Below are 10,104 nucleotides of genomic sequence, written 5' to 3' on the forward strand. Positions count from 1 at the left end.
AATTATCAGGGAAGTTTCAAGGAAAGGATAAAAACAGGGAGGGAAAGAAGAATTAAGAGATGAAAAAAGGAAGGAAGGAATGAAAAAAGGAAGAAAGAAGGGAAAGTTGATGTTTTTTAAAAAGCATTCTCAAATGATATCATTTAGGTACTTGTTTTAAAAGGAGAGATATGGGGGAAAGATGGTAGCCTATTTTAGAGTAGATCAGATTGAGTTGTGGCAGTGAAATATAGAGGAAATAATAGAGAAAAAGAAATCGGTTCCTGAGATAGAGGAGTGATTTCAAGGACTTAGTATGAACCAACTTAATTGGGAGAGGGAAAGAGGAGAGAAATATTAAATTCAATAAGGAAACATGAGAGAAGTTATAGTAGTCCTCATTATAACTATGATTCCTTGCTACTATTTTTATCTCAAGACAGATTGTCTGTCCCTTGCCCTAATTTTCATCTCCCCAACCTCTCTGTACATGAAAAGACTACAAATAAAATAGAATTTAGGGGTTTCTAATCCTGTTGTATAAGAAGGATAATAGGTTGAATTGTCCCATTTTTCAGGATAGAAACTTCAAGAATGGAATGTTCATCTTAAACATGCCAAATTACAAGTCTACATAAAATTTTCAGAGAAAACTCATTATATATGGGAATTCAGTTTTTTTTTGTTTGTTTTATTTTGTTTTGTTTTTGTATATTATGGATTGTATCTCATTGGGCACTATTCTCTTTAAGACCTAAACCAAATCAGCATCTTTGTTTATAGCTTATTTTTATCTATTCCAGACAGGCCTCACATTTTAGCAGTAGTCTCCTATTTCTTAATCTTATGAAATTACTAATAAAATATTAAAAAATATAACAGGAAAGTTATGAGACTTTTGGAGGCCAAGATGGCAGAGGACACATCACATCACCATAATTATTCCTCCAAGCAAGCAAAAATAACATTGTGCCCCACCCCCCAATCTTGAAACAATAGAACCATCAAAAATATGAGGTAAAACAATCTTTGAGACCAATAAAATTGCAAGATCACCAGAAAAGGTCTCTCTCACTCAGGTAAAGGGGAAGCATCACTCAAGGAAACATCCCAGAAAACCAGTAGCAAGCCATACCTAAAGAAATCAATGGGAGACTCTGAGCTCCAGTGTGATGGAGGAGGCAAATGCCTTGGACAACACATTTGGGTCAATATAGTCAGGGTAGAACTAACACATATTTTAACATATCCCTGGACAAACAGGCAGCTACCTATAGCAAGATATTGTGCTTCAGTGTTGACCCAGGAAAATGCAGGAATACTCCGCTGGTCTCAGCATATGCCACACATGACAGGACCTTAGGATCTCAGGTCAGTACACATAAGCTGCCAGACACCTCCAATCTTTAGCAACATCAGCCAACTTCTAGCTCATCTCCTTAGTGCAACACCAAAAACAAAGGTCTCCCATGTGCCTCAGAACCACATTAGTGCTTCCACAGTCATGGTTTGTAATCCCTACCACAAGAAACTTGAGATTATTCCCTTCCAAATCTAGGAGTACAATTTAATTTTAAAAGAAAAGAAAAAAATTACAAAAAGGTAAATAAAAATGACATAGATAAATAGAACAACAATGTCAAAATACCTATAGGGAAAGCCCCAAATAAAAATGGGAAGTAATCTCAGGCCCAGAAAGAACTCATAGAAGAGTTCAAAAAGGAATTTAAAAGACAAATAGAGAAATGAGAGGTTGGAAACATAATTTTAAAAGATGCAAGAGAATTAGGGGAAATAAAAGGATTAACAGCTTGGAAAAAAGAAAAAAAAAAAAAAGGCCTATAAATTAGAATTAGTCAAATGGAAAAGGAAATACAAAAATCCCCTGAAGAAACCAACTCCTTAGAAAGTAAAATTGACTTAGTTAAAAGTGATAAGGAAGGAAACTACATGCTAAGAAGTACCATAGACAATGAAGTAACATCAGTACTAAATATATATGCATCAAGTAGTACAGTATCAAAATTCTTAAAGAAGTTAACTAAATTACATGAAGAAACAAAGACCAAAACTAAACAGTGGAGGACCTCCACAATCTCCTTGCAGAACTTGATAAGCAACCAAAAAATAAACAAGAAATTACAAGCAAATTAGGAGAGCAAGAGATGGTCCAACTATTACATCAATGGAGAAGAATTGATGAACAAACAAGAGGGAGCTTTAGAAAATGTAAAATAGGGGGCAGAGCTAAGATTGCAGAGAATAGACTGGTTTTTAAGCTATTCCTGGCCTCCTCAGTTCAACATCAGACCAAGCTTCTGGACAAGTATTGGAGTAACATAACTCACAAATATTTGGAGTGTAACAAATTTTCAACAGAAGATATTTTGGAAGAATTTCAGGAAAGGTCTGTTTCAATCAGGCAGGAAGGATTGCGTCCCAGTGCAGGCACAGTGTAGTAGAAAGCAATACAGGGAGAATTAGGGCCAAGTAGTCTTCACATGCTGGGGGAATGTAGTGGGAGGCTCTTAGCAAAATTACAGCTGTGTTGGCTACTCCATCCTAGTTCAGAAGATTCATTCATGTGTGTGTGTATATATATATATATATATATATATATATATATATATATATATATGTATATATATATATGTATATATATATACATATATATATATATATATACATATATATATATATATATGCATAATACATATTTACAAGGTGTTCATATATATTTATTGATTCTATCTATATTATATATTTAGGATAGATAGTGTGAATATAGAGAATACATACATATGAATACATATCAATTTAATATTTTTGTATAGACACACACACATATACACATCTGTTTATACAATGTATTCCTAAATGTAATGTCAACTTTTTGAAATCAAGGAAGAATGCTGTTTGGGGGTTGTATTTTTGCATATTTACAATTCCTTGCATAATGTATTGCACTGCTGCTTAAAAAAATTTTTTATTCAATGAAAACTTGGAATTACATGAAGAAATAGAAAGAAGGAAGAAAGTAATAGGCAATAGGTTATTCTCCTGCCTTCACCTGCAGGACAGAGACTAAAAGTTCATATCTTTAGGATCCCAATACTGATAAATCCTCTTTCAAGAGTGGTTGAGGAATCAATTTCATCTTTATCCTTACAGCAAAAAAGTCTTCTATTCAATATGTACAATCCCATTCTCTAATTTTCTGCATGGACTGAAAAGTACTGAGGTTTGGCTAAATAAATGTCACCAGTATTGAAATGTGATGTGCAATAAATGAAGTGCCTACTAGAATTGCTTTTCTCACTACAGAGATATAGAGTTATTTAGATCTTTCAGAGTTGGATTATTAAATGATTGAAGGGCATATTGCAGGCAGATGTTTCCCAAATCCCCTGAGAATAACTTTCTTGTTATTCCTTCTAAGGATTTCTCAGGATCAATATCTAAAGTTGTCCCTTTCAACAACTCCTCATCAACTGATCTTTGCACTCATTTTCATGGTATTAGAAAGGTTTTCTAACCTGCCTCCTATACTAAAGTTCATAAAATTATAATATATCCATCTTTATCAAAATAAATTCTGAACCAAACGAAAAAAGATAAGAATTCTGTGACTCCCCTGGGAAGTTTGGATCTATAAGTATATGTATGATACGTTATTCATCCTATCTGCTCTTGAATTTTTATACCTGCTCTCTCATAAGGCATCTTTGGGCTTATGAATAGTACATGTAAACTTATTCTATTGATATAAATGATTAATATAATTCTTTGTTGTATGAAATATGATCTACATTTTCTACTTTTTGTTCTTTATAGATTTGAATTAGTCATCTTTAAATCTTGAATTATTTTTATGAGATTCCACTGTATTTAATATGTGTTTTGGGGTTAATATTTATTGGGGGTCACATTGAAATCCAAAAGTTCATAAAAAAAAGAAAGAAGTATGTGTGTGTGTGTGTGTGTGTGTGTGTGTGTGTGTGTGTGTGTGTTTCTTGTGGAAAAGCAAGATATCTCCTCAGTCCTAAATTAGCTAATGTAATATGTGTGTATGTATTTCTCTATATCATTTAACTTCATTTAGATAGGAACTATATTCTTTCTTTGGCCTTTTCTACTTAATATATAATATCCTTTAAAAATTATAATGGATTTTATTAATTGTTGTCCAAGTATCTTTTTATTTTGCATGAAATATATTTTGGGATCAATATGTTAAAATATCATAAAAGTGTATTTATCTCTGTCAGAAAAGGTTTTTTTTGTTATGTTGAACTGTGATATTTAAACTAAGATGATACAGCAATAAATTCTTGTAATCTTAATGAATGTTTCCAAATAAGCACAAAAAAGCACAATTATGATTTTCTGTTAGGAGATCCTTGATATTAACTGATATTACCTCACTTTTTTATCTATCTCTACAGTTTCTATATTTTAAAAAAAAATGTTTGAAAGCATTTTTATTTTCAAAATATATGCATAATTAATTTTTGAACATCAATCCTTGCATAGTTTTGCGTTCCAAATTTTCCCATCCTTCCCCCAGTCCCTCCCCTAGATGTCAAGCAATCGAATATATGTTATACATGTTAAAATATATGTTAAATCCAATATATGTAAACATATTTATACAATTATCTTACTGAATAAGAAAACTCAGATCAAAAAGGAAAAAAATGAGTAAGAAATGAAAATGCAAGCAAATAATAACAAAAAGAGTGAGAATGTTATATTGTGATCCACACTCAGTTCCCACTGTCCTTTTTTCTGGGTGTAGATGGCTCTCTTCTTGATATTAACTCTCAACACAATATATCTGGTTTCCTAATAGAATAAAGTGCAGGATTAACATCACATACAAAACATGGCAATATTGCAAAACTATTTTAATTATTTTCATATTTAAAGGATTCCAATTGTGTCAGCTGGAATATTCTCTTCACTGATACTGATTTCATTTCTCAGGAGATGATAGTCTTTTGCAGTTGTTGCAAGGAAACCAAAAACAAACACCCTAATAAACAAACAAAACTGTATAACCTGATGGCTTATCTTCTGGTGCAGAGCTTCTTTTAAACTAGCTTTTAGATAACAGGCATTCTAGCATCATGACTGGCACTCAAAACATTGACACTTTTCTAGGAACTGCCAAAGCTTCTAAAATTGTGAAATAGTCTTTGAAAATTTAGTCTCATCTGACTACATATTGTGGGGGGGATAAGGATAAAGATGAAGGAAAAGAAGTGAGCAATATAATAATTTAGTTCTTTGTTTAAATAAATATAGTCATTTAGTTAATCATTTAATTATTTTCTAACTAATCCCCATTATTTTTTGATTCAAATATAATAGCAATACAAAGAGACTGTCAGTTCCATTTTTATCCAGACATAGAATAAAGAAAATCTGGATTTTAGTCTGGGCAGCAATATTTAAATTGTTGGACCTCTCTTGCATTATCTGTAAAATGGAGTATAGATCAGTGAAAAGAATATCACATTTGGTATCAGATTGCCCAGGTTCAAATGCAATCTTTACAACACGTTTCTTATATGAACTTGAAAAAATAATTCCATTCTCTTACCTTTCCTTTTCTCTTGTGGTTTAGATGAGCTCAGTCCCTTTCAGTTCTAAATGTATGGTCTTATGTTTTATGTCCTAGTCTATCTGTTTCAAGGATAGGTTTGTGGTGGGAATTAAATGAATTTATAATGCAAGAAATCTTTTAATTGATAAAATATACAAATAAAAATGATTGATAGAATGAATCTCTATGACTTATTTGCTGTATAGGAAACAAAAATTGGAAATAACTGAAAATTAATTATGTGGTAGATTACAGTATTATTTTTGCTTCCCTCTGGCTCAAATTTAAGACAATAAATTAAGAAACTAACTTCTAAACAGTCATTTATTATTCTAGTTTTCTCATTGCCAAAATGGGTACAGTGCCCTTTATTCAACCTAGTTGACAGTTATGTAGTGAAAATTAATCAAAATTAGCATTTAAAATTATTTTTAAAGGATGTGGGAATATATATATATATATATATGTGTGTGTGTATATATATATATATATATGTGTGTGTGTATATATATATATATATATATATATATATATATATATTTTTTTTTTTTTTTTTCTTCTGAGGATGGGGTTAAGTGACTTGCCCAGAGTTGCATAGCTAGGAAGTGTTAAGTGTCTGAGATCACATTTGAACTCTAGTCCTCCTGAATTCAAGGATAGTGTTCTATCCACTGGGCCACCTAGCTGCCCCTGGGGATAATTTGTTAAAGACAAGGTTATTCTAATTATAATGTGACATATTTTATAACTCCTTGAAAATTTCTAATCAAGTTAGTAATGCAAAAATATGATATTTTCAAAAGCAGATGGTAATTACTATCAAGAAATAGCAGTTTCCTTACAAGAAAGATAATATTTTAATCCAATTACAAGAAAAAAAAATAGACAGAAAAACTATTCTTGTTGGCAACTTCAAGCTTCTCCTCTCAGAATCAGACAAATCTAACCAGAAAATAAACAAGAAAGAAATTAGGGATGTTAATAAGATCCTAGAAAACATAAATATGATAGACCTCTGAAGAAAATTGAATAGGGACAGAAAGAAATATACATTTTTCTTAGTAGTATATTACTGTAGACAAAATAAAATACATGGCTATTTAACTCAAGACAAACCCAAGAACTATATGAACACAATTACAAAGCATTTCTCACATAAATAAAATGCATCCATAATTTGGGCATAAAAGATGATATCAGATCTTTGGAGGACAGAGGAATTTATGGCCAAAGTAGAACTAGAAAATCTTATAAAGGTAAAGTGGACAATTTTGATTTCAATGAATTAAAAAGTTTTTTGCATAAACAAAAGCAACAGAAATAAAATTAAAAGGGAAGTAAAAGGCTGAGAAAAATCTTTACAAGCAGAATTTCTGATAAAAGCCTCATTTCTAAAATATATTAATAACTGTGTCAAATTTATAAGAATGCAAGTCATTCCCCAATTGATAAATGGTCAAAGGATATAAATGGACAATTTTCAGATGATGAAATTAAAGCCATTTATACTTTTATGGAAAAAAAACTCTAAATAATTACTGATCAGAGAAATGCAAATTTAAAAATCTCTGAGGTACTACTTTACTTTTCTCAGATTGACTAAGTTGATAGGAAAAGATACTGATCAATGTTTGAGAAGTGGTGGGAAAATTGGGACACTAATGCATTGTTGATGGAGTCATCTGATCCAACCATTCTGGAGAGAAATCTGGAACTATGACAAAAGGGATATAAAACTGCATATACCCTTTGACCCAGCAGTGCCAGTCTGGGTCTGCATCCTTAGGAATCATAAAGGAGGAAAAATACCACAAATGTGCAAAAATGAAGCACATTTGCAGGAGCTGTTTTGACAAAGAATTGGAAAAGGAGTGGATACCCATCCACTGGGGAATGGCTGAATATGTTGTGGTACATGAAGGCAAAGCAATATTATTATGCTATAAAATGATGAACAAGCTGATTATAGAAAGGCATGGAAAGATTTATATGAACTGATGCTGAGTGAATCAGGAGCACCTTGTACACAATAATAGCAATGATCAACTGTGAAAGACTTGGTTCTTCTCAATGGTTTAGGTGATCCAAAGCAATCTCAATAGCTTTTGGACAGAAAATGACACCTGCATCCAGAAAAAAAAAAAAAAAAAAAAAAAAAAAAAAAAAAAAAAAAAAAAAGATCTACAGAGACTGAATGTAAATCAACACATACTTTTGTTCACTTCTTTTTACTGTTTTTTTTCTCTTTTTGCAGAAATTTCTTCTGATTTTTCTCTCCCAACATGATTTATAAAACAATATATATTAAAAACAAGCACTACAAATTTTAAAAAAGAGTGCTCTTTCAAATTGCAGTGCTCTTGTATGTCAAATATTAATATTTTTCATTGCTTTTTTATCTCTTCTACCACAATAGAACATGAATCATAATGAAAAAGATGAGCCATTATACATAATGGACGTTGCATGATTAAGAGATTTTGGATTATGTAGAATGCATAGGAAACAGTCATTGGCTTTCAGGGTAGAATGACTGGAAATGAATGAATCATCAAGAACAGCTCTTAGCATCTCTGAGTAGTCACAGTTCTTACAAGCTGAATAATCCTTCTCCCTCTCAAAGATGTGGTGACTGAAGTAAGTAGTGGCTAGAAAACAAATTTTGCAAATTTGAAGATAGTAATAAAAATGTGTTTCTATATTTGAAAAAAATATATAGGAAAACAAAACAAAGAGGAAACAAAAAACTTTCAATATATAGGTAATAGTTTTACTAGTACTTCTCAAGGAGAAAATGGAGGAAAAACACATACCTAGTGAACTTATGTAAGTTCCAGTTACTTTAATGTGGCTTTCCAGTTGTCTGCTTTGGGGACTCACATTTGTCTTAGTGTTTGTATTTAATATTATAGAAATAGAATAAACCTATTTCCTGGTTGACAGATGTAAACTGAGAGAGGTCAGGCTATGTGTCCTATGCCAGTAAAATATATCTGTTCAGCATCTGAAATTAAAATGTTCCTTCTAGTTACAAGGAATCTTTTCATTATTTCTGTGCTTGCATTGATATTTATGGAATCAATATGTAATTTAGTATCAGTATGTTTAATCATAATCAGCCAGAGTGCAGTGTTTAGCTGAACATATAAAATGTACTATAATGATTCTAAAATGTTTAATTTAAGAATCACTGCTTCTGTGCATATGAATCAGAGACCTGTGTTTAATTATTGATAACAATTAGTGCACAGAAGCAGACAAACACCATCTGGTGGTAGAAATTCTTCTCTAGCATATCCTTATTCTAGCTCTTCCTCTGCTACTGGAACAATGCATCATTGATTGAGTTATCTCTAATACAAGCTTTTGGTTTGTATTTTTGAACTGGCACAATATTTGTACTTTTAAAATCCTCAGAACAAACTACTTTAATGTTCTCTGAGATGAATCAAGACTGGAAAGGGCTGGTCAGAGGGGGTTGTTTCCTTAATCAGATACCCAAGCTGGTTTTTGTTTTTTGGTTTTTTTTTTTGTTTTTTTTTTTTTTGTTTTTTTTTTCAGTAAGAACTCTTCACTTTCTGTTTTCATGTTCATTTCATCTTATGAATAATAATTCAAGTAATGTTACAATAGTGGAGACTCAAGGTCAGGCAATGGGAAAAAGGCAGTATTCAAACAAAGTATAGCTCTGACAAATGCCAAATGTTAACTGAAGAATAGGTAAATATTTTATTCAAAGGAAGAAGCTATTTGTTGTTGTTTTATCTATGCTTCTGAAAGACAAAAAGTCTCCCTTTTTCTAATGAAGCTTAAAAAAATTGACAAAAATAAAATTAAAATCCCTAGATAGACAAAAAGAGAATGAGAAAATAAAAAAAGTATAATAATTCCTTATAATATATTCAGAAAAAACAAAGAATAAAATACTTATTACAAAAACAGTGAAACAAAATATGTTCATTCATTGTAATTAAATATATGTACATAACATAATATGTGCATATATGCATATATTTGAATTGTCTTGGAAAGATTTTGAAGACTACCGGACAGGTTAAGATACCAGATACTGCATTTTTTCTCAAACTAAATTGCCAAGCATTGCAACTCTACTGCAGAAAGCACAACTCTGTTGGGCTAGCCACATTATTTGAATGCCAAATATATGATTGCCAAAAACATTTTTATGTTATGGAGAATTCATCTAGGGCATGTGTATACAAAGTGGTCAGGAAAAGTACAAGGATACTTTCAAGATATCTCTTAAGAGCTTTGAAATTGATTGTATGACATAGGAGATATTGGCACAGGACTTCCCAGTGTGGTGTGCCCTCATTAGAGAAGGTATTGTTCTTTATGAGCAAAGTAGAATTGAATTAGCTCAAAAGAAATGTGAGATTTTAAAAATTGGAGAAACTGCTGCTATTGTTCTATTTGTTTCTGACCTGTGGCAGAGCATTTGAATTCATATTGGTCTAATCTATCACAACCAGCTACACTTTAACTTGACTCTGACA

This window comes from Sminthopsis crassicaudata, chromosome 1 (genome assembly GCF_048593235.1).
Source record: "Sminthopsis crassicaudata isolate SCR6 chromosome 1, ASM4859323v1, whole genome shotgun sequence".
NCBI lineage: Eukaryota > Metazoa > Chordata > Mammalia > Dasyuromorphia > Dasyuridae > Sminthopsis > Sminthopsis crassicaudata.